The following is a 27,535-nucleotide window of genomic DNA, read 5'->3' as shown; positions in this document are numbered from 1 at the left end:
AAATCAGTCTTGACCCTGTGCCTCATGGGAACAGTCCAGCCCGAACTGCCAAGCCATGTCTTCCCTGGACCGGAATCAAGCATCCTAGGACCGGTTTCGGGCTATCAGCCGTCATCAGCCAGGATAGCTTGACTCCAGTGGCGTAGTGAGCACGGGTCACACATACCCCATTACGGCACCAGTACATTTGGGATGCGAGGCATGTGGGCTCAGAGGACTGGCCCAGCATGTTACCTTCATATTGGTGTGTGTGTAGGTCCAGGCCAGCAGTGTACTGCTCCAAGGGGGTGCGTGGGTGGGTGCATATGACTCCCAGCAGTGGCCTGTAATATGAGGGATGGGTGCATAGGACTCCCAGCAGTGGACAGAGATATGAGGGGTGGGTGCATATGACTCCTAGCAGTGTCCAGACATATGAGGGGTGGGTGCATATGACTCCCAGCAGTGGACAGAGATATGAGGGGTGGGTGCATATGACTACCAGCAGTGGCCTGCAATATGAGGGGTGGGTTCATATGACTACCAGCAGTGTCCTGCAATATGAGGGGTGGGTGCATATGACTCCCAGCATCGTGCAGACATACGAGGGGTGGGTGCATATGACTCCCAGCAGTGTCCAGACCTATGAGGGGTGGGTGCAGAGGACCCCCAGCAGTGGACAGAGATATGGGGGGTGTACATCATCATCAGATGACCACACCTACATGGTGGTATGGACGCATCCCTAACTTTGGACTATGATTTTAGTGCTATTACAACACATCACTGACAGCAGGGTCCCACTCCCAGGACGATGGATGTCTGTCACACACTGCATGACACACCACATGTGGGTGTGAGGACATATAACACATGCATACCCACCCATGGCGGATGCAGCACAATACACACCCTGATTTCATGTCAACAGACTGTATTGTCATGTAACTGCATACAAAACTAAGAGAGCCAAAGTGAACACACACTGTCATGCACATCCCATGAGTGTTAGGAATGTACAGGTGCTGGTCCAGCCACCAAGATGTTGTCTCTCATGGAAGGAATAGGGTTCAATTCCACCAGATACAATGCCCACAATTGTGAGTCAGGTGCCCAAATACCCTGCATAACAAGTACCATTTGTGTGGTAGGCCGTGATTACACACATGCATAGTGCTGAAAAGGGCCAATTTGTCCCTGAAGGCATTCCTACATACCCAAAACACAAGTACAGTGACTAGCAAGGATGGGACAGACGATTCAGCAGGAGACATCGGTGAGCAGGCATGGCCATTGTTGAAGGGATCCGTCACCAACAAAGGAAATGTGGACACAGGTCAGCACAACAATTGTGCAACTGTTTGCAGGGAAGATATCAGGTGCCACAGAAGAAGGAACACTCCTTGGGACAATGTCTCCAAACTAAATGAACACACACCACCAATGATTCTTTGCAGAGACATTGTGATGGCACACAGATACCATGGTCCACCTCATGACCATCATACAAAAACATTTCTCAGAACCCTAACACATTACCAGAACACCAACTCCCGGAGCCTCATCACCAACATCAAGTACCTGAAATGCAATAGTATTGAAAGTAAAAGAAAAGGCTTTATTCAGCACCAAAAATAAATAAATTTAAAAGATACTATGTACAAAGGCCAATGGCCAGTCCATTTCTCAAGTCCAAGGGTGGACGTAGGGGACTGCGTCCACCCCTACCTTGCCTGCACTAAGGAACCTCAAGGTTCGTCGACCGGTGGGGGGCATCATCTGTGGCAGGACCAGGCACCGCAGGGACATGAGGGGGAGGGGTAGGTGGGTGCAGGGGTGGACATCTCCACCACAGGGGGTGGGGCAGCACCAAAGGTGGAGGTGAGCTCGGCACTGCACACTGCTGCTAGGGCCTCCATCCTAACCCCTGCACCTGAAGATAACCCAGGGCCAACGGAGGGTGTGGTGGGCGAGGGATGGGGTGCAGCGCAGCGCTCTTGGGGGAGGGGGTGGGCATGGTGGGGTACTCAACTCCCGGGCCCGGGGACTTCCTCGCCCGCTTGTGGGGTGGTGGGTCAGTGGGGGCGAGGCCCAGCTCAACCATATAGGTCTCCTTAGGTGAGAATTTGGCAGGGGAGCTAAGGGGAGTGGTTTTGGAGGAACAGGGTTGTGAGGACTGCAGACTGCGACTGTGGCTGCGTGTATGTTGTCTGCCCCCAGCCCCTGTGGGTGTGCCTACATCCCCCTGAGTGTGCGTGCCAGGAGGTGTGCGCTGTGCCTTACTCGGGGGTGTGCTGTATGTGTCTGGTGGGGTGCGTGCCCGTGACTGTCTGGGTGTGCGTTGGGCAGGCATGGGAGAGGGCAGTGTGGATGGGTCCGGGGTAGGGGGGGACGGAGCACTGCAGGAGAGGAACTGCTGCTGTCAGGGAAGAGTCCATGGATGGCAGAAACCTGCATTGGTCAGACATCGTTGCTGACATGCCCTCCATGAACAACACCATCTGTGTGAGCAGTTTAGTGTGTCCATGGAGGACAGTCAGCACCGATGCCTGCCCAACCTGCTACTGCCGCAGTATGTCCACAGACTCTTCACTGAGGGCAGCAGGGGTGACAGGGGCAGGGGGTGCGGTGCCTGGGCCGAAGGAGACATGGTGGGACTCTGCACGGACAGAAGGGACGGGAGCAACTGGGAGAGCGGAGATGGTAATGGAGGAGGCGGGACAGATGTGGGCATGCTGCCAGTTGGTGTTGCAGCCTCCGCCTCCTCAGGGAGGGGTCAGCCTCGGACCCGTCGGTGTCATAGCTGCTCTCGCCTCCAGACAGGTCCTCTGACTGACTCGCGCTCTGTGCCACTGGCTCCTTCTGACTCCACAGCACTGGTGGCACTGTCGCTGGGTCCCTCCTCCAGGTCCATGCAGGTGTCTCCCTCGGTTGCGGATTATGATACTGTGGGCAAGGAGAAGAAACCGAAATGCATCAGTCACCTGTATACATCTGACACATGAGCACAAGAACAATTGGTCACAGTGCATATCAGGCAATGCATCATGAGTAACAGCTAGATAACTCCGCACATATGTAAGCCCTGTACTGCCCAGTTGGTAGACCCACTATGCCACTTGGACACCAGGAAAAGAAAGAACACAAAAGGCCACAACTTGAATGAGAAATACACTGAGAAGCTAGTGTCTGTGAACCGGTGAGCACAACAATACAATGAAGTCATGCCACCTCTTGTTTAACCTGTAAGAAACAGTAGTGGTGTACCCAATGTAAACTGACACACCTCAATACTCAAGGTGTCACCACACTCAGAGACCTGTAAGTACTTTGGACCACAAAACGAAAAAATGTTGCTACCTTGGGACTTACAATACTTTACACAATCTACATGTTTTGAATGTGCCAATTCGCCATTTCGTGAAAAGAACACTCATGTGCCTGCATGAAATATGTCGCACAAGGCAGTGCACACAAAAGTACATTTACACTGTCATTGAAGAAGCTGGCACCTTTTCTAAGAAGCCACTGTTAGAAATTAATGGTGTTGCAGAAAGTACATATACATGGGCCCACAGAGGTCTTGATGTCTTGAGACACGTCAGTTTGTATCACCAACAACAAAGGAGTTTCACAAAATCAAGAGCACTGTGGGAACATGTATATGGAGAATTTGCAACATCATTTAATTCTAACAGTGGGTTCTTAGAAAATGTGCCAGTGTGTTCCATGAAAGTGGAAATGTTGTTTGGTGTGCACTTCCTTGTGCAACTTTTTTCATGCAGGCACATCAGTGTTCTTAACACAAATCATCAAATTTCCACATTTAAAACATGAAGAACTGTTGACAAGTGCTGTGAGTGGTACAATTTTTTAAGAGTAACAACTTGAATTATGTCAGTTGTCACATGGCCATCCGTCACCTGATTACACAGTTGGCTACACATATGACCTACTGCCTGTCATCTTGAGTGGCACACATGTCCAGACCCAGGACAATGCATAAGCTAATGGGCCTGCAATTGGGTGGAAAAAAAGCCTAGCTGTACTGTGGGGACGCCCTCATGGCAAGCCAGAATGTACACACAGATGTCAGCACACAAAGTACAAACAGTGTTGCATCTGAACCACACACAGGTGCTAAAAATGTATGAGCAGGAATCATGTTTTTAAAAAACGGACACAGGCTGCAAAGCAGGTAAATTAAGCACTGGCCAGCATCACAGGGGCACTGCACGGTGATTCTTTGTACAGCCAAGTCTCACACACAAGTCAGACCTGGCAATGAAAAATCAGGGTTGCACATGTATGCCTCTCCCCCACACCCCACCCCATGCCTGAGTCAATGTGATTGATACAGATCAAGAAGCGACACCTCTTATTCAGGGTTACAATAACTGTGCTGGAAAAATAGCTGCATTTACACAACATCACCTCGTGGGGCTGGCAACACATATTTGTGACAAACAACCATCAACAGATTGTTGTGAATAGCCACACAGGCACTGCCCAGTGTGAGTATGCACAAGCAAAATGGTGTATCCCTTTCCAGTGGACACATGTAGCACACATTTGCTAAATACTAACTAGGCTAGGGAACAATGCCACATAGGCAGACCTATGCTGAACACACAGAGAATGTGCACAGTGTTGGATGACTCACATGATTAGGAGGCCAGGGTGTCTCAGGGGACTGTAGTGGGCACACTACTCCGTGGTCCTGGAATGAGCTGACTGTACCATGTTCAACCGTCATGGCAATATGCATATCTCCCACTCATGCACATCATGTCTGAGGCCACAACATTGGTCATGCATGCTGCAAGGGTGTACAGTTGAAAGCTCACACTCCTATGTTGAGAATCATCATCAGTGCCAACAAATATGGACCCCCAACATAGTGAACAGGTCATGGCACAGGCAAGGTACCAACACAAGTCACAGACCACCCTCCCACATGATGCTGAAAGCAATGTGCACTTAGATTTACTGGCACCCTAGATGACCATGTGCAAATGTGATTACACACAGACCAGGGGACACATGTCAAGGAGGGGAAGGGATGAAAAAGAGCACCAGGTGACATTGGGGAACAGAAAATACACTGCACATATTAACTCTGGGAGTGTATCCAGGCTACAGAGCACTTCCAAAAGCTGGCAACACATAACACGACAAACAGTCATGTACCTACCCCCTCCTTGCTGCAGTCTCTCCTGTAACTGCCTATCGAGCTCAGGGAATACCACCGCCAGGACACGTTTCATGTGGGGGGTCAGGCGTCGGCGGGCGCCGTGGGGGCGAGGACTGTCGAGCCCCAGCTGGACCCGGGCGATCCGCCGGGTCCAGCACCAGATGTCCTGCCACCTCTTGCGGACCTGTGGCAGCTGCCGACTACGCTCCGCCTCAGATCTCACGGCCCTGACGATGTCTTTCCAGATCACGCCCTTCTCGTAGGCAGTTACCTGTCAGGATGACAAAGTGACACAACATCAATACACCTGTTCCATCTCCCAGAGACACACATTTGAACATCATTGAAATGTTGAACAGGGCATAGGATGCAGACAGGAATTACATCATACATAATAAGAAATTGGCCTGTGTGCAAGCCCCAATGTACTACATGGCATTGAAAGTCAACAGGTTTACATGAGGGGTGCGACACACTCACTGATCATGCCACACACTGTGCAGCACATGCAACAGCAGGCTGAAGGCCAGCACATGCCAAGCAGTCACATGTCCCACTCCACAGACGCACCATCAGCATACTAGACAGACACACCCAAGCACAGATCACTCGCCTGTCATTGACAACAGCGGATACAACCCTCACTCTACACATGTGCCACTTGCCAGTGGGGTGTCACAGGTGTCATGCTAGCTCTGCAAGTCAGACACACAGCACGGCTTACTTGTCACATCAGATGGGTTGATCTGTTGCCTCCTCCATGCAGCTGTGGTGCAACACTTCACATAGACACTCACCCACATGACAAGGAACATTCACACACATCACTGTCCATGAGGTCGTACACATCATTTGGACACTCTCACCACAGGGCCACACAACTCATACACATCTGTGGGTACAGTCACCTGTCACACCGGGGGGACCACTGAATCACCTTTAGGACAATAGGAAAAAAAAACACCAAGGATTTGCCAGGCTGAAAGTGTCATGCAATATGCAGTGAAAGTCACAGTAAGCACAATGCAAGTGAGGAGTGCACACAAGAACTACATCATGCTCTGCATGAGAAGCATCAGCATGTCCCCCCCCTGGGACCCACTCTAAACAACATTGCATGTCTGTCCCACCTGGACACAATATTGACAGTCACACAACAGGTGCATAGGCAAAGTTAGTGGACTCAGCACTTACCGGCTTCATTCTCCTCCTGGGTGAATGGCTGGGCCCTCTCCACTGTACGTGACATGGTCCAGAGGAAGCAGAGACAGCAGCAGTGTGGTCGACTGGAAAGTTGTGCAGGCAAGTGCCCTCTCATGGGTTCTGGCTGCCTTATATCTGTCTTGCTGAGGGGCATTCATTTAGAGTTGTACATAGTGATTAGTCAGACTGATTCGCATCCTACGTTTACTCCAATCCCTTTAAACATACACCAATGACTTTAAACATACACCAATGACAGCATTCGCATCATTCAAATTTTGAGTATCATGTCAAGTCAACAACCACTATGCAGCATTGTATTTTGTGGCCAACTGACTGTTCCAAGACACATGATCGACACTTTTCAACTGAAAACTCTGTCTTCATGACAACCAGCATGCATTTAGGGCCTAACACTTGTCCCTTATGTGTCCCCTATGTAATTTTGAAATCCACACACAGGTACGGTGCGTTTTACACGTACCCCTACGGCACAAGTACAATGGTGAAACGAAGCGTACACACGTGATGATAGCGTGTGTACGGTGCATTTCACATGTACCCCTACGGCACAAGTACAATGGTGAAACGAAGCATACACACGCGATGATAGCGGGTGTACGGTGCTTTTCACATGTACGGGTACACACTAGTTCACACGTACGGGTACGCACTAGTGTTACACTGCGTTAGACACCTACGGGTACGCACTAGTTCACACGTACGGGTACGCACTAGTAGTACAGTGCGTTAGACACCTACAGGTACGCACTAGTTCACACGTACGGGTATGCACTAGTAGTATAGTACAGTGCGTTTGACACCTATGGGTACGCACTAGTTCACACGTACCGGTACGCACTAGTAGTACAGTGCGTTTGACACGTACGGGTACGCACTAGTAGTACAGTGCGTTTGACACCTACGTGTACGCACTAGTTCACACGTACGGGTACGCACTACTAGTACAGTTTGTTAGACACATACGGGTATGCACTAGTAGTACAGTGCGTTTGACACCTACGGGTATGCACTAGTTCACACGTATGGGTACGCACTACTAGTACAGTGCGTTAGACACCTACGGGTACACATTAGTTCACACGTTCGGGTACGCACTAGTAGTACAGTGCGTTAGACACCTACGGGTACGCACTAGTTCACACGTACGGGTACGCACTAGTAGTACAGTGTGTTAGACACCTACGGGTACACACTAGTTCACACGTACGGGTACGCACTAGTAGTACAGTGCGTTTGACACCTACGGGTACGCACTAGTTCACACGTATGGGTACGCACTAGTAGTACAGTGCATTAGACACCTACGGGTATGCACTAGTTCACACGTACGGGTACGCACTAGTAGTACAGTGCGTTAGACACCTTCGGGTACGCATTAGTTCACACGTACAGGTACGCACTAGTAGTACAGTGCGTTAAACACCTACGGGTACGCACTAGTTCACACGTACGGGTACGCACTAGTAGTACAGTGCGTTTGACACGTATGGGTACGCATTTCACACGCTTACAATGGTAATACAGGCGCACACATGCAAGGAATGGAGGGCTACGAGTCGCACAAGGATGTCCATCAAGTACTTGTCATTGCATACTGTTATGTGCAGGCCGTAGGTGTGACAGCCAGTGATATTGCACAGGTCATCTCATCTAGTTGCACAATTGATGTGTGATGACCTGTGGACACATGTCATGTGTGATGGGGCACTATGTGGCACACATCACCTTGACACTTGCCACATGTGTGTCTGTAGTCCAACTGTGTCATGCACAGCAGCAGTGGGATGGCACAGTCATCACCACCCGCACCTGTCTCCTGATGCCAGGGACAGGGGCACTCAATCAACTGACATGTCACGATCTGCGTGCCCCTTTGTGACTATGTCAGGTGTGTGTCATGTGTTCCAATGAGCTTGAGGTCAGTGTTCCGTCAACTGCATCTGCTGTTGGTGCATCCAACATGGGTCTGTGTGGAGATGGGCATGGGACACATCTACGCACACCATGCCACATCTGGATTTCCACCGCTGTAGGGTCTGTGTGCATCGGACATCATATTTTCCCAGTCATACATGTCTGCGTTGTCTCAATGGCTGTGTCTTTCTCTTGTCACGTGTACCCCTTCATCGCAATGTGTTTGATATGTGCATTTGACATTCCTTGTGATCTGTGTGTGTGCCTTGCAGTCAGCTGTGTGGATGAGATGACATCCTTCCAATGCAGCTATGTGGTTGTGTGTCACTCCAATGATATCTGTGGCTCTTCACTCAGACTGGCCACCAACTCATTTCAGGGCATGTCATGTAGACTTGACAATCAACAGATGTATCTGGCTTTTTGTAGGAGTGCGAGCAAGCTGGCATATGTGTCCTGTATGTATTGCACACACCCGACTCCATAGTTACCTGATGTGTATTAGCAGTGTAGCATGTGCTATGTTCATTGACATTGATATTGTCAGACTCTCAATCTTCTTTCTTACAAAAAATGTCTTGCAGGGCACCGCCTGTCCCAAGAACAATGCCAGACTTGGGTGCCATGAGGGAACGTGCCTGCATCCGACGTTACAGATTCACTCAACAGTTGATTGAGGACTTGACCGACAGGCTGGCACCACACCTCCAACCGCAACACAGGTATCCTACTGCGCTGACCCCAAAGATGAAGGTGATGGCAGCCCTACATTTTTTTGCCACAGGTACGTTTCAATTCACCATAGCTGATGTTGGTGGCATGTCACAGACAATGTTCAGCCTTGTCCTGCGTGATGTTTTAGCAGCCATGTTGGAGCACCTTGATGAATTCATCACATTTCCTACTCCTGAGGAGTTGACAGATGTCAAGGGTGATTTCTATGCCCTGGGAGGGATGCCCCATGTCATTGGGTCCATTGATGGTACACATGTGGCTTTGGTACTACCACAGGCACAGGAACAAGCCTATCGCAATAGAAAACATTACCACTCGATAAATGCCCTTGTGGTGTGTCTTACTAACATGCTGATTTCCCATGTCTGTGCACGTTTTCCAGGATCAGCACACGATGCCTACATCATGAGGCGTAGCAGGGTGCCACAAATGATGCTGTGGCTACACAACAAACAAGCATGTCTTGTTGGTGGGTATACTCTGTTTGTCCTGTGTGTTGCGGTATCTTTGGCTCTTACGGCATCTCCTGACCCACTTTTTTACATGATGTTTCCATTTAGGGGACTCTGGATATCCCAACATGCCATGGCTAATGACACTTCTCCGCAACCCAAGAACAGCTGCAGATCACAGGTACAACAATGCATACGGGCAGACCAGGCGAGTAATTGAGAGGACGTTTGGCCTCCTGAAGAGCCGATTCCGGTGCCTGGACAAGACAGGCGGGTCCCTCCCTTATGCCCCGGAGAAGGTCTGCCGAATCTTCCTCGTGTGCTGCATGCAGCACAACATGGCAGTTGAGAAGGCAGTGCCACTCATCCTGGATCCGGATGAGCAGGAACATCCACCCGTGGAGGATCAAGGGCTTGCTCACGAGGCTAGTGATGAGGAGGAGGAGGAGGAGGATGATATCCGGAGTCAGCTCATACGCAACTTCTTTTCATAATGGTGAGTCACTGGGTATGAGTGTGCAAGCTTGTAGCATTGAGTGGCATGTGTTGCAATGTGTGTGTCCAGCTGACTGAATGCAAAGTGACTTTGATGTGTGTTCTGATGTGTCACTCGAGTGATGATGTCATGCCACACAGTTTTGCTGAGAGACTTTCTTTGAAATTTACATGTGTCCAACATTGTTCATGTTTTGTAAATGTCCCTGTGTGCGGCGAGAATTGTTTTAGGTGACTTCTTGTGTGTCTGTCATTCCCAGGTTTTTGCGCCTGTTGTCTGCTCGTGTCATTTTTGTCCTCCTGCTATTCCTCATGAGGATTGCAACGTGTGCTGAATCAGCGTTCCAAGCACGGACATGTGGAAATGTCAGTTTGGGTAAGAATAGCAGCAAGGCTTTTTGGTGGTGGTACGGGTTGGGAATGTGTGGGCCTGCTTCCGTGCATGTTGTGGTACCATGCATACATGTCTTCTCACCATGGAGCATATAACATGTAGCATCACTCCCATGACATGATAGTCACCCTTCTTGACTGTCATCTGTAGTGGAGCGTGGCGTCTGATGAAGGCATCAATGTGTGTAAACCTTGGCTCTGAAACATTGCGGATGCTACGGGTGGACATAGTGTGGGACATCACAACAACAGGCTCTATGGGGAATTGCAGCCTCTCTGTGTGCAGCAGGATGTGTTTGGCTCATCCCCTTGACTTGTGTGCCAGTTCATTGGGATTGGCATCATCCGTGTCGTGAAGGGGGGGTCCAGCGTATGTCCCACATGTTCTGTCAACTGACCTGTGAGTCTGTTCACATGGATGCATTTCCCTTTGTGTGTGTATGTGGAATAAAGGTGTTCAGCACAATCCAAAGAGCCTCATCTCTGTCACTGCAGCTCTCTTGCCAGTTTGCATGCGTCATCTATGGCATACTTGTCAAATATTGAGCATATGTGTATGTCTACTTCGGCACCATGCATACAGTTCTTCATGGCTAATAATATCTATTGTGCATGAAGTCCCTGGTTGGGTATTTATTTGTGCAGGTTGCTCCACACAACGGGACGTGAACACATGCTGATGGTGTGTCTCCTGTGTGCAGCTCCGCATTTTGTTGCCTGACCCTGTGACCGTCATTTTTGGTGATTGGTCATACATTTTCTCATAGTGACCCATGAGTTACCTGACACTCCTTCCTTTACATACACCTGTTGCACTGTGCCTTTCTGACCTCCTTGTCTTTGTGTGCTACTTTTTGCCTAGTTTCTCACCCCTTCCGCGTGCAGCTGCGTCACCTGCGGCACCGCCCCGCCGACTGCCATGATTCTGCAACCCACACACCTCCAAAATGCTCCTCCCTTCCCCCCTCCATCCATTCTTAATGCAGCCAGCAGCTTGTCTGTGCCACTGTTGCGCCAACACCGTGCCAAAGGCAGGACTGTCTGCGCCTGCAACGTGCACAGTGCCCGAGCCTCTGGTGTTTGCATGACCCACGTCACACAACAGGCTCATGCTGCAGCCAACCTCCAAGCAATGTCCTCCACACAATCATCTGCCTGCTATCAGGCAACCCCTAAGCGCACACACTAGACCTTTGCATGCTGAGTGTGCAACTCCAACTGCCTACACAGCGCTGCCCAGCCTACCAGACCCTGTCAGAACAACCAGGTCATGTGCCTCCTACTCCACACCTGCTCTGTCCACAAGCACGCCATTGGACTCTGTTACCTCCTCTACACAACTGGCCCACACATCACCTTCATGACAGTAACCTGGACATAAGCATCCTCAGCACACGACTTCTTCATTGCCATCTCAGACGGATACAAGATCACCCGCAGGGACGGCACCAACAATCCTGGAGGATGAATTGCAATTGATTCACAAGTACACCCTCAGAGTCACAAATCTGGGTTTGCAGCAACTCCCTGGCAGCCCTCAGAGTAACACTCATCTACAGATATCCAGGCCTACATCCACAATTGCGCTAAGCCATCAACACGTACATCTGCACGCACGCCCTCACCTCCACAGGCTACATGTGGCTGGATGCCAGTAACTTCTGGCTGGAGGAGAACCACACCACCATCCATCATTGGTCCATCAACATTTTAATCGACGTCTCCGACAAGCAACACACTGCCCCACACCCTGCTAATGATCCCCCAAAGATGCTTGATGTAAGTCACCACAGACAAGCTGTATGGGACACTCAAAACAACACCAACGCAACACCCTGAAACCTCACGCACTGGATCAGCAACTGATCCAACAATCTTTCCACATTGACGGACTTTCCTGTGAAGCACAACAATAGTTAAGGCACCTGGGACAAGGCAGACCTACTGGACTCCTACAGACGTAGCCGGACACTTGTGCACACCTTGCAACACAAAGAGCCATCATTTACCTTACAGGCCTGGAAAAGACCACACACAGCCATCACCATATCATCAGCAAGGACAAGTGGAGATCCTTCAGATAGTGCTGAGACACCAAAACACAAGGAGCTCATCAGCATTGTGAGTGAACTGACAGCAGATCTCCATTCAAGACACCCCACCCTTGCAAGGCAGATCACATCCCTTGCAACTTTGTACCACTGCTAGCTCATGGCCATACACAACAGCCTTGGCACACAGAGGCAGACAGCACTATTATCCGCAGGACAAACCTCCCTCAGGTTCTAGACTCCCGTCAGCAGCAAGTACACCACCTGGCTCATGTGCACCATCCACTCTGGCTCTCCATCAGGCCCCTTCCCACACAACATCTCAACGACATCATTCCCCATCCTTGAAGCCCACGTCCAGCGCATCCTGAATGTCTCCTTTGAGTTGGCCACATTCCATGGGTGCTGGAGGCATGCAGAGACCCAGGCCCTTCTTAAACAACGGACGGCAGTACCGCAGGATCTCCTGGTACATCACCCTGCTTCCCTACCCAGCAAATGTCATCCGGAAGACACTCAACAAGCAACAGACATATTTCCTCCACGCAACCAGCTCCAGGCAACCGGCACCAGACCATATTCCACAGTAATCACACCACTGCAACCGTCATCATTGCCACCACCAACGACAACTTTGCCCTGCTCAACAATGGTGAGCCCACCCCCTTGACCTCTCAACGGCATTATACACCATGTGCTACCACACTGTCAGCTCACACATCTCCAACACTGGTATCCAGAGGAGGGCCCAGGATTCAATCAGAAAGTAGCTCACCAGCAAGGCCCAGGGAGTCTGCCTCCACCCTGCAGCATGTAGTACACTGGGGTCATGTGGCACAGCGTGACGATCTTCAATGTCTCCATGACCCCCCTCACCACCATCACATGCGCACACGATCTCATCATCATCTCGTATGCCATTGACACCCAGCTGCTCAACAAACTCACCAAAGAGCCAGCCATTGCCAGAACCAAACTTCAAGAAGGCATGAGATCCGTTGATGAATGGCTGAACATCAGCCACCTGAGGCTGCACTTGGACAGGACTGAGGTCATCATCTGAGGATTGTCCCCTTACAGCTGTGTCAACTCCTTGTATCCCACTGGTCTGGGCACCGCACCAGCACCCAGTGGCCACGCACACAAGCTGGTGTTCATCATGGACCCATCGCTGACAATTACCATGCAACTCACCACCATCTGTACCTCATGCTGCAACACCCTCCGCATGCTGCAAATGATCCACAGATAGATCCACTACAAGGCAAGACAGACCATCCCCCAGATCCACGACACCAGCCAGCTCAACTACAGCACCGGCCTGTACGTAGAACAACAGCAAAACTGCAGGAGAAGTTGTCCACATCCAGGGTGCATCCGCACACCTCATCTTCAATATCCCTAGCCCCAGCCACATCACCGCCCACCTGAGATAGCTAGAATGGCTCACTGTCTGCTGCAGGGTCACCTTCCGACTCCTCAACCACATTCAGGAGGCAGCCCACAACCCCAGACCCAAAACAAACCTTGGACATTTGTCATCCAACACCCCGTTGGCCAAACTCCGTGCAGCCCACCTTACCCTGGCCACCATTCATCACATCCACATAAACACTGCATGCAGGAGATAGTTCTCCCACCTCGCCAAACAGACCTGGGACTCCCTCCCCGGGCACATCAACATGACCCATGACCTCTACACCTTCATGATACTCTTCCAAATTGGTCTGTCTGAGCAGTATTGCAAGCCCCCCCTCAGCAGCTTGAGGCCATCACGGGTGAGTTTTGGGCTCCATGTCTGTATTTGGTGATACATTGAGACACATGTGTGTCCTCGACCGGACTCAGATCCAAGTGTATGGATGGCTGGAGTTAGTTCCACACTCAGGCATACTTTGACACATCCCCACACGTAAGTTGTGGACTCATGCTAAATGACTGCAACATAAAATTTCCCGTATTAATTATTTAATTATAGGTCTGTGGCGTGATTTGTGCACTGAAAAAGGTGCAATGCAGGGACCATAGAATCCAAAGTTCACAGGGGGAGATGGGATCCTTGCCATTTGAAGTCATCAGAGTCCAGACCACAGTGTTTGGCATCATTAGTCAGACTGTGACAAGCAGGTCCATGTGGCATATGATGTCAGTCAATGAGGTGATGCTGTCGCACATGAAGGCCAGGTGTCAGGCCAGGTGACCTGGGAGATGTGGATGGTCCGCTGCCTCTCATGGTCTTTTCCGTGAACGACCCATCTTCCTCCGGGGACCCTCAGATGCAGGCCTTAACGATGCTTGGGACGCTCCGTCAGACGAATCCTCCTCCTCCTCCTCCTCCCTCCCTGTGGCTGGTGGTGGTCTTCGCCTGGTGGCACAGGGAGGGTTGCCCATGTTGTCGGCGATCCAACGGAGTGAATGGCTTATGTCCCTTTGCACTGCCAGGAGCTCAGCCAGTCTTGCCTCCATCCGTCCTTGGTGTTCTTGTTGACTGGCGTGTTGCTCGGCCTGCTGGTTCTTGATCTCTGTGAGGGTCACCACTACCTGGCTGAACTCCCTGGTGTCACGCCGGTATGCCTCCATGATGTTGTGTATGTGTGACATACCGGTCCTTTCAGCTGGCTCGTCAGGTTCTCGCCTCCGCCTGCCTTCACTCCCACCACCCCTACCCACACGAGCCTGGCCTGCCGTTGTGGGCACATCGGGTCTACGGGACCCCTGAGGGATGGCAGTGGCAGTGTTGGCTGCCTCCTCCTGGGTGCCCGGCGCTCCTTGTCCCTCCTGGTCAGACTGGCTCAGTTGTTCACTGCGGGCAGGGCTCCTCGGTGTCTCCTGGGATGTAGCAGGAATGGGGGTGGTGGTTGGCACAGATGGTCCTGAACCAGGTTCTGCAGGGGCTTGGACACCAGAGGGTCCAGGTCGGTCGGGGTCATCTGTGGAATGTTGAGAGGCGTCGCTGCCGGTGGGATCAGGTTCCTCCCGGGCCAGGGACTGTGAATCTTCACCCCCATTGTTGGGGGTAGATTCATCACGTTGCCCTGTGTGTGAGAGACAGACAATGTTAATGCTGATTCATGCAACATGCATGTATCATACACATTCAAGTTGGCACTGTTCCTCCAGGTAGTTGTATGTGCCTAGCATTCTCCTCAATGTTCACTTGTGGATGGGTATGTTGCGGGGGACAAATTGATATGTTCTCCTGAGTCTTTGACATGTAGATTTTTGGCTTGGATGCTTCTTTGGCTATGTATTGGTGTTGTTGTGTTACATGTCCATTGTGACAGTGTGTAAATCCATTGCCTGTCCCGGGGGTGTCTGCTTGTGCAAGGGGTGTGTGTGACAGGGCCTGCTGGTGGGTGTAGTGTGATTTGGCACTGGGGCTCCCAGGTGATGTAGCTATCCCCCCATGGAGCATGCTGCCATGACAGTGAGTGTGAGTTCCTGTCCTAGATATCTGACCTGGTTGTCTTGGTCTTTGTGTTTGCACTGGTCACAGGAGGGCCTTGTGCTACCTACACCCGGGCCGAGTGTGAGCTATCTTGTCAGTACTTTCCCAATCCCTGTGCATTGTGCATGGTGCATGGGTATGTACCTGGGCCATATGGGATGAGGGCAATTGTGTCTGATTTGAAGTTCAACAATGTGTTTTGTGCCACCCACCCTCCCAGCATACCGGACATCCATTCTTGGGTTGCTGCTTCATGTAGCATGGGACATAGCATGGCCTTGCTTTCTCAATGGAGCATACACATGTTAGTGGCATTAGCGTTATTTTTTACTGTGGTTCTGGCCGGTGAGGGCTTGGGGGTAGTTGCGTGCATTTTGTGTAGTTGGGTTGTGGATGCCATTACCCCCATGTTACATAAGTTGTTTGTGTACTCACCAGGCTCTGGAAGTCCTTGCAGTCCATTGCATATGTAGTGTGCGTACACCGCCATTGCTATGTACGGTGCCTACACCGCCATTGCTATGTACGGTGCGTACACCGCCATTGCTATGTACGGTGCGTACACCGCCATTGCTATGTACGGTGCCTACACCGCCATTGCTATGTACGGTGCGTACACCGCCATTGCTATGTACAGTGCGTACACCGCCATTGCTATGTATGGTGCGTACACCGCCATTGCATATGTACGGTGCGTACACCGCCATTGCTATGTACGGTGCGTACTAAGACATTGGTGCGTACAATGACATTGCGTATGTACGGTGCGTACACCGACATTGCATATGTACAAGTCATTCCCCGTGTACGGTACGTTTTCCGTACGAATTGTAAATCGGATAGCCGGTCCGGATCGTACTTGTACGCTCGGACTGTCTTTTTACGATTCGTACGGAAAAGTGTCTGGGTCCGTCTCATACAACTTGTCCCGCTACGATTCGTACGGATCGGGCCGATCTGTATGTACTTTTTCCCGTATGAATCGTGCTTCACGGGTCAGACGTGACTTGTACTATTCGTACGGAAAAAAATACAGATACGAGTCGTATGGGGAAAAAAAGTACAGGATCGGAATCGGCCCCTAGATGTTGCATTCTCCCAAATTGAAGAAAGGCTGCCTAAGAATATATTTTTAAAGGAAAAAGGAAATTGGGTTCCAAAAATCATGTTAATTTGAGACCAAACCTGTTGCCAAAAAGTATAAACAGAAGGACAAGAGAATAACATATGGAACAAATCAGCCATTGATGTCTTGCAAGTCCAACATGAGTCCGGTACATTCGGAAATCTTTTGTTGAGGGTGACTGGTGTAAATAAAAGCCTGTTATAAACAAAGAACAATGTTTGTGTTGTGTTGGCCGCTCTGGATGACTTGCGTATTTTATTCCATATTTTCTCCCAAAGAGATACTGGCCAATCCGTAGTAAAATCCCTTTCCCAAGCCTCTTCTGTTTTAGACTTTTGTCTATCAATAGCGGAATCATGTAAAAATCTATAAATAACAGATGCTTTAGGGGCTGTTTTTAGTAAGGTATACAGTCTTAAAGAAGGATGAGAACTGGTAGGATTATTGTGTGTGTTAGGAAGATGGGTGTACACATCCATAACCGTCTTCTTAAGCAAATCATATTTGTGAATGAATGAAGAGGGCAAATTGAAAGAATGACTAAGCGAACTGAAGGAGATAAACTTTGAGTCCAAAAATAACTAATGAACCCAAATTATTCCCTTATGTCTCCATGTTTTCCAATAAAAAGGTTTACCACGTATGGTTAGATTCTTGTTGTGCCAAATTGTTGAGTCCAGAAAAGAATTGATAGTGAGGTGGGTTAAAGGGGGAGTTGAGTGAAGGAGTTTGGTAGTGTGTTTTATTATAGGTGTAGAAAGATGTTGCGGCTTGTGTGAAAATGATAAGTATTCGTGAAAAGAGAAGGGAGACAAAAAGAGATGTTCAATGGATGTCTATAAAGGGCAATGTTCAGTAGAGTCAAGCAGCCAAAGAGAAGCTTGTCATAAAAGAAAAGCTTTCTGATAGACCTGAAAATCTGGGTAATTAACTCCACCTTCTGCTTTAGGGCGCGATAATTTTGAGATGGACAGACGGGATTTTTTGTTACTCCATAAAAAGGAAGACAATATAGAATTAACTATTTTGAAAAGTTTGGCAGTAATAGGAATTGGGATATTGGAAATTGTATATAAGACTATGGGCGTTAACATCATTTTAATAGTGTCCAAACGACCCCACCATGAAAGATATAGGGGATGCCATTTAGCAATTAATTCAGAGATTTTCTGAATACATTTATTCATGCATAATGTGATTGTGTCCGAAAGTGAGGAAGTGAAGTGTAGACCTAAATATTTAATGTGGGTGGAACTCCATGTGAAATTGGAAGCAGTGAAACCTGTTTTAAAGGTGTATTTATTTAAGGGCAGAATTTCACACTTATCATTGTTTAATTTATACCCAGAAACCAGGGAATATAACCTCACTTCTTCTAAAAAAGCAGGGACTGATTCATCTGGGTTTGATAAAAATAGGAGAATATCGTCGGCATAGGCTGCAAGTTTAATATGGACATTGGATGTTTGAAAACCATGAATATTTGAATTTTGGCGTTATTTGGATAAAAAAGGCTCTAAGGCCAAATTAAAAAGAAAGGGAGAAAGGGGGCAACCTTGGTGCACCCCTCTGCTCAAATTGAAATAAGGGGAAATCAAACCATTGACACAAACTGCAGCGTGAGGATTAGAATAAAGGAGAGAGATTAAGGATATAAAATTCGGGCCAAAACCAAACCATCTTAGAGTATGAAATAAATATTTCCATTCAACTCTGTCAAAAGCTTTTTCTGCGTCTAAAGCTATTGCTGGTAGAGAGTTTTTGAGACGAGAAGATTTGAACAAAACATTAAAAAACAAACGTGTATTGTCTGTGATAACCCGTCCTTTGACAAATCCACACTGTTCATTTCCTAATAAGGTCGGTAAGTAAGAATCTAGATGAATAGCTAGTGCTTTAGAAAAGGTTTTATAGTCAATATTGACCAGTGAAATGGGCCTATAATTTTTACAAAATTTAGCATCTTTGCCTTCTTTGGAGATAAGACAGATGTGTGCTTCTGAAAAAGAACCAGTGGAACCATTTGCTGATTGAAAATATTGTATTAGGGTATGTAATTTAGGTAGAAGAAATTTAGATAAATGCAAATAAAACTCAACTGTAAAACTGTCTGGTCCAGGTGCTTTGTCTTTTTTGAGGACTTGAAGGGCCTTTTGGAGTTCTTGTTGTGATAATTCTGATTCTAGGGGAGATAAAGTTGATGAGTCATAATGCAACATTTGAATGTTCGAGAAGAATTGAGGCAAAAAAACGTCGGAAGGGTTTGCTTCAGATGTATATAGGGATTGGTAGAAGAGGGAAAATTCATTTAAAATGTCAGTGTCTTTGAATTGTAGAGAGGATTGATTATCATATACAGCTTCAATATTTATTTATTTTTTTGTCGCACTTTGAGATAATTGGCTAAAATCTTCCCAGCCTTATTTTTACCACCATAACATTCTGCACTAAACTTTAGAAGATACAAAGAGGCATCATCAGTTGATTTTTTGATAAATTGTAATTTGGCACTTATCAGAGCTGCTAAACTTTCTTGTGAATGCGAAACATAATAGGAATGTTCCAGTTTCTTAATATCATTAAGGAGGTCAATGGTAAGTTTACGTGCAGTTCTTCGCTTCCTTGCTACAAAGTTAATAATAAAATCTCTAGCTGAAGCTTTAAAGGCATACCAAATAGTGGAGAAGGGTAAGGAATCATATTGATTTAACATAAAATATTAATTGAGAAATTCAATGAAAGATGCAGTGAATCTTGGGTCTAAAAGGAGTGAGTTGTTAAAACACCATCTCTTAGGAGAGTTTATCTTGGGTAATATGTCTATGCCAATTGGAACCGGGGCGTGATCTGATAAAAGGATTGGGCCAATATCAGCATACGAAAGGGACTGTGAAATATTGTGGGACACAAAGATGTAATCTATCCTAGATTGAGTTTGATGCAATGGAGAGTAAAAGGTATATTCCCTAGTGGTTGGATTACACAGACGTCATGCATCTAAAAGCTTATGTTGAGTTATAGTGTGGACAAAGGATTTATGGGGTTTATGGGGGACAAAAGGCACCTTTTCTATCTATAAATGGATCAAACACTTGATTACAATCCCCCGCTAGTACAAAATTATCGTCAATGCTTTGAGAAATTTGTTTGGCTAGAATGGGCCAGAATGAGGTATCTGCAACTGTTGGAGCATAAACGTTAAGAAAAGAAACCGGAACACCCCTGAGTAGTAATTTGACAAGTAACCATCTGCCATCCGTATCTGATTCTTGAGATACAATTGTAAATGGGAGAGATTTACGACACAAAATCATAACTCCGTTTCGTTTCCCATCGCCCTGAGAAAAATACATTTCTCCTACCCAACCTTTCTTTAGTTTCAAAGATTCAGCCTCCGTAAGATAAGTTTCTTGCAAAAAAACAACATCAGCACTTAATTTGGCGAGATGAGTTAAAAATATCTGTCTCTTAATAGGAGAATTTAAACCTCTAACGTTCCACGAAACTAGTTTTAATGACGTACAAAATCAACAGAAAAATGACAAAGAGATCAACAGTAAACATCCGATAATAAAATCATATTCAAGAGTACTTAAAAAAAAGAATAAGAAGTAGTTGGACCAAGGAACACCATGCCAAAAAGTAGCAGAAAGCAGAAAGCAGTGACAGAGTCCTTTGAAAAGATTTAGGGAAGATGGAGCATAAAGAAGAAGAAATCAATAGCGAGTAACAAGAGATAGATGAAAAAGAAGAAATCGAGGATGTAATGATATAAATAATTTCCAATGTGAGAATGAGGAAAGGGAGAGAAAAAACGTAGACATCCAGAAAAAGAGAGATAAAGACAATTGGAGTGATACATAGAATCACAAACAAAACAAATGACATACCTACAAAAAGGGAACACGAATGTGGGGAGGGTAGAGCCACACAGAGTCCACGGAATGCCTGGGGGAGGCCGGACAAAGCCAGGAAGGCAGCACTTCAAACCGTATACAAAACTATGGAAAGAAAAAAAAGAGTACCATAATTAATACTATAACAAACAGAGATCGAGGAATAGAGAATAATAGGCTAAACGTAAAATGGGTCCTTGAAAACATAGATCTGTAACATCTTTAACACCTCTTAGCTGTGATATATCTATACAGAAATGCAGATAAAAGAACAGATTGAGTCCTGTACATAAAGATCAAAGACACATCAGGTATACAATTCAGAAAAGTCAGGTAAAACTTGAGGAAGTAGAACCAGAAGAAACCATATGAGCCAACTTATGTGAATTAATAAAGCTGTGGAGGCAAACTGGGTCTTCAAAAGTAGTAGTTTTGTTGTTATAAGTGACTTTAAATAAGCATGGGTAAAAGAGACCAAATCTTGCACCCATGGAGCGCAGGTCTGGTCTCATATTTAGGAAAGCCTTGCGCCTGGCCGCTGTAGTCTTAGAGTAATCTTGTGCAAAGAACAACGTAGAGCCAGACCATGAGATACGTGAGATAGCTTTAGCGGCAGATAATACTTTCAACAAGTCCGTATACTCGAGGAAATACAGGATGACACCTCTAGGCCGTTGGAAAGTAGAGTTGGTGATGGAAGCTCGGCCCAGTCTGTGTGCCTGTTGAATATTTAACACGAAGTCCTCTGGTAAATGAAGAATCTTGGGGAGGAAGGATTTGAAGAAGCCGATAGAGTCTGCCCCCTCCGCTCCCTCCACCAGACCATATATACGGATATTATTTGTCCTGTTATGGTTTTCAAGATCCTCAACCTGCTTTTGAAGTGATGACACTTGGGTCTGCATGAAGGACAAACGAGTGGAGGTTTCAGTGAAGGAGGAGACACTTTGTTCCACTGTTGTGAGCCTGGTGTTGAGTAAAGACCAACTCTCAGAGAGAGTTTGTAATTTGGAGTTTGTTTCTTCAACAAAATGTCTAAGTGCTCTTATTTCCTGTAGCAACAAATCCATAGAAACTGGAGATGTTGGTTTTGGTGGTGAGGGAGGATCTTTCTTTAGGCGCTTTACATTTGATTTGCCCGCAGGAGCTGGGGTGGGCTCCATTGTTGTAATGTTATCCTCTGACTGAAGCACACCTGAATCTTCAAGTCTAGAGAGCTCCGAAAAAAGCTTTGAATTCTTAATAAAAGAATGCTTAGGCTTAGAGATGGTATAAAAGTTCCCTTTTATCCTACCCATCAAGTTATAAAATGGGTGGGGAGTGGAAACAAGCTATCTAGCCTAAGATGTGTTATAATAACAGCAATGGCAAATGGAAAAAAAGAAGCAATGCAAAGAAAATAAGCTTCATGAACCCATGCGCAAAACAGGGTAAAAACACGTCGTAGTCACTCCTTAAATGATTGAGGATTGAACAAGTGATAAGATAGCTGTTAATATTGCTTGCGCACCAATCCACATATAGACTGTAAATCCGTCTGCTCAAGAGCACAATGACCTAGATCGCAACAGATGGACACTTGTATAGAAGAATTCAGTCTATTGGCTTAAATGCAGAAGATCACAATATTCCTAATAGAAAGCTCATTTCAGACGATCCCCACAAGAATGTAAAATGCTCCACAGGAGTGAGGTAAAACAACATCCTTGTATCAACTTCAATCCTCGGGTTTTAAAAGGACAAACAACCCATAGAAGCCTCCTGTGAAATAAGCAGGCTCAAAAAGTACCTTTAATCCCAAGTGAACTCTGCAGACATAGGAAAAGCAGCTGTAGTGCGAAGTCCGAATTCAAAAGGGCCGCCGCGGCGGATTAAGTGCTGTCGCTGGAGAAATACCAGAGATGGAACAGCCATGGTGCCGTTAAACGCGGTGGAGAGGCAGTCCTGGAGATGAGACACCCTTCACAGTGCCATTTCCTCCGTTGGAATCGTTTTGCGGCATTCGGAACGTGTCTGCCGCCCCATGTCGCCCAGTACTCTACTCAGGCGCCGCCATACTCAACGCGCGCAAGCCACGCCCCCCAAAGGGAAACAATCTTGAGAGTAAAGCAAGACAAATATCTATCCAAGTACGCTTACTTATAATCAATCAAAACGTATTGTTTTGGATGGAATCTATCCTTTGGTGCCAATAAAAAGTGCTAAAATTCACTTGCTTGTGCCATGTGTGAGCATGTCAGTATTTGTTTTCTGTATTAAAATATAAAGGAGGAAACGCCTGGAGTGGGTATCATTTAGAACCAATCCATACTGTAGAAACAGTGATTTGCTTTGTCTAGTTTATCCTAAGAATGTTCAATACTACGGGCCTCATTTACTATATTTTGATGCATGGCAGCGCAGCATGTCTTCCTGCTATGCTGCAGTGTGTCAAACTAAAGGGGGAGGAACGCACGGTATCTACAAGATATGTCACATTCATGTCATTCTCCCCTGCGCTGGCGCACAAACAGCAGCCATGTGCCAATGCAGACACCCTTGCAAGTGTGCCTGCTTTGCGGAGAGAATTGTTTATGTGCAGGAAGGGACGCCTTCCGGCACAAACTGAATCATTGATGGAATGTTCCGCTTTCTTTTTTCCTCTTTCTAAGCGTGCTGCAAAATGCAGCATGCATAGAAATGGGAAAAAACTAGGAGAAATAGAAGTATTTCTTCTTGTTGCACCACTCCTACTCCTCCCTTGGGGAGGTGTAGGCTCCTGACACAAGCTTTACAAAACATTGCAAATCTGGGAACATGGATTCAGTGTAGGAACATCCACAGGAACACTTATGGAACACAGAGTAATGCGTGAAAGGGGCCCATATTTACAAGGCCATGAAAAGTCACGCAAGGTGACTTTATGTGGCCTTGTAAATATGAGCAAGCCAATTGCGCTGTTGGTGCATCAAAAGAAAGTGACACACCAGCGGTGTAATGGCCTGGTAAATGAGGCACTATGCTTTTTTCACTTAGGTACCAGAAAGTGACATGTAGCAGGTTAACTATGTTCTTACAGTGGTGTGAGAAACATTGCTAAAGGCAGGACAATAATGGGTCATCCAGAGGAAATGCTTAGACATAATATCTAGATTATTAATCATAGGTGAACTATCATCGTTTGACACTTACTATCCTATTACTGAAAGTGTGAAGAGGAAATAGCAGTCACAGTGCAAACCAGGCTGTGTTGACAAAAAAAGCAACAGGCTTGCATAGTGAGTCAAATTTTAAAATATTAAAACCATCCATAATAGTGGACAACAATTAGGTGATCTGCAACCATGGAACTTAATTGTGGCATCCCATTCATCCGTGGGTGTTATAAAGTCCTAAATCTATTTGGAAAGTAAAGCATTAGTGAAGCCTTGGCAGTCACCACATTGATTGGGTGACATGGGGCAAAGTCAGACCTGATTTAGACCCCATAACCCACTAGCCTACTGCCCCAGATAAGACCATATGAGCAACAGTTTAACAACGTATGAGCAGTAGGTTACACAAGGATCTCGTATAAACAGAAACATAGATTCTCTGCACTTTGGACAGGGATGTGTAATCTGCAGCAGATATACTTACCCTCCAATATGTTTAATCAACTACTTATTGCCTTTAAATCATGGGCCTGATTCACTACGGTAAACCTGCATCTTTTAATATCTTCACTATTTTTTTCAGTATTCACAAGCACAAGTTAATAGCAACTTTATGACCTGGAGAAGTCTGCACATAAAAAGATAGCCCTGTCCTGTGAGCGCTGAAATGAGTACCTAAGTGTGGGGGTCTCTGCCTGACTGTGAACTCTATGCAGTCGCAAACTTACTTCTAACTCGTAGTTTGTGAATATCACAAAAACAGTAAACGTACACAAAAGTGTATGTTTACCTTTGAGAATCAAAGGTTTCTAGTTTAAATGCATTCATAATTTAGTTATATTTATTTCTCACGACCATTCACTGAAATCCTATTTCCAAGCTATTGATATCACTCCCACAGTATTCAAGCCTACATTGAGCTCTAAGAAAGCTCCACTCTTCCAGTTTTTCACCTTGCAACATGTGATTGTACTGTCTTAAGACTATGAGCGCTAGGACTCTGTGGTTCTGGGTAGACTCTATGAAAGAATGACAAAACTATTTGGGAGGTATTAAGGTGTTGTTATTAACAGTTATGAGATAATGAGAAGTTCAGTTGAATGTTGCAGACTAATGAATAAAGCCGTTGGTTATGAGCTCTGTGTGTGGTGTGTTCATTATGCATGCGCCCGGGCTGGAGAGGACGTAAAAACTGGCGATGAAGATAGGATGCGTGCCGTGAAGAAACAGGACTGTTCTCCCTGAGAGTTTGCAAGGACACAGCAAACTGCTTATGTGTGACACGTGCACCGCAAACCTGTGTAAAGGAGTCTACAGTTAGTGTATGTGGAGGTCAAGCCCCACTCCAGCCTTTACAAGGCCTGGTGAATTAGTTTAAGACGTAGCAGAGCAGCACCGTAGGAAAAACCTGCCAAAAATTGCCAGCCAGGCTGTAGCAGGAATGCAGTGCTGGCCCATTACACGGAGCCATCATTTTATACAAAGCAAACGATAAATACAGCGATGACCAGGTATGATGCCACAGGCAGTGACAATCAGGTCTGAGAACCAGAAATGTACTCACCAGCGAAGTGAAATGCTCTATGATTGCAACACATGACTTGATGGCCTAGACCTGGAGAAGATGTCGATCCGCGCAACGTTGCAAAGAGCATTCACAGCGGTCCGAGTCTCAATGAAAGCGAGGTGACTCAAATGCCTGGCCTGCCATTACCAAAGTTGCAGGTTGGACTGAGAGTTGTGAAACCTGTCAGACCAGCATGCAGAAATGACTTGAACAAAACAAAAAGACAAAAAGCAAATACTACAGCAAGCAAGAAATGGAAACCTCTCTTACTGTTAAAGATGAAGAAGGTAAGTATGTTGTGAGGAGAGTCACCTTCTCACAGGACGAGGGCGCACTGAACACAAAAAAACTCTCGGGTTTCTTCACAAGTTTTCATTTATTAATTGAAGCGAAAATCTAATTCCATAACTTAAGCTTCAAGTGTTCATCAATTGAAAAATCATTGAAACATAATATCCATGTTTCTTTTCAAACAACGTAAATTATTCTTTGTGACCACATCAGACATCCACCCAATGCATTTCGGGTCAATCACATCTGACCCTTCTTCAGGGTTCTAAAAATAAATGAAACAGGACCATTAGATTCACTGTATAGTTCAACAGTGCACATCTGACAAAAATACACTCGATCATGTTAAACAGTGTGAAAAAGAAATACATAACTGTGGACAAGGAGTGACTGCAAGTGTAAAAGAAAATTTAGAAAAATGTCTGCATAAATAAAATCAAGTATGTGAGGAAACAGTACGTGAAAGCAACCTAAATCAACGCTCTCGGTTCTACCGAAGGTGAAACCAGTTAGGTGCATAAGCGTGCAGGAAAAACTCAAGCGAATTTCAATAGATGAAAATAAATGAGCATGTCAAAAACGCCAACTTACTGGGGACCGAACGGTCTACGTGGATCAGAGGCTCTGTGATCGGCATACGAATTACGTGCCAAAATGGATGACGAATCATAACAGGAACGTGATATGTCCGTTTATGTGAACAAAGTCACGTGATAGAGGGAAAAAACTTAACGAACCAATCCATGACCAGGTTACGTAATGGGGAAAGACTGAGCAAGCCAATCTGTGACAGACTGACAGGTGAATCAATATCAGCCGTACCAAGACGGTGAGAGAGCCAATCATAATGAACGAGACTGCGAGTCAACCAATAATGGTCAAACTGCTCTAAACTAGTGTGTGCAAGGTGCTCAATAAAGTTAAATAAAATGAAAAATGCCTTAAATGCAGATCGAGAAAAAATAAAAATAAAAAATAAGACATAAAAAGTAAATCTCAACGAATAACAGCACATCATTAAATACACATAATATTATTATTGTGAGGACCAAAGGAACACCTCATGTCAATGCAGATTTACTGTCCTATGCTAAAGAAAACATGCATATTCTATGCGATCATTCATCCCAGAAGGATGGGAACAGTTCAGTTTTTTGATCCAAAAGTATTCGGTTCTTAATCTTTGTTTTGTAGGATCCAAGTCTCGGCGTTGTGTGATCGTTTCAAGTATGGTAAAACGTAATTGAGATATTTGATGGCAGGCTTCAATCCAATGACATGCCACAGATGATTTGAGATTCTTCATCCTGATGTTGCTCTTATGTTCTGTGATGCGGATTTTCACTTTCCGCTCTGTTTGACCCACATATACTTTGCCACAAGGGCATTTGATCGCATAAACGCAGTTAGCTGTGTCACAAGTACTCGTGTGATTGAGAGCTATGGGGTAACCCTTAGTGGGATGAAAAAATGTGTTTCCAATGATTACATTCCCACAGTGGGTGCAATTGTGGCATTGGAGCATGCCACGCCATTTCTGTGTCAATTTTTTAGGTGTATTCAAAATTTCTTTGAGATTTTTAGAACGTTGAAAAGCAAATGTAATTTTGTCTTCATATAGATTATTTAGATC

Source organism: Triturus cristatus, chromosome 10, assembly GCF_964204655.1.
Source record: "Triturus cristatus chromosome 10, aTriCri1.1, whole genome shotgun sequence".
Classification (NCBI taxonomy): domain Eukaryota; kingdom Metazoa; phylum Chordata; class Amphibia; order Caudata; family Salamandridae; genus Triturus; species Triturus cristatus.
The sequence above is the reverse complement of the archived record's forward strand: the minus strand, read 5'-3'. Positions refer to the sequence as shown.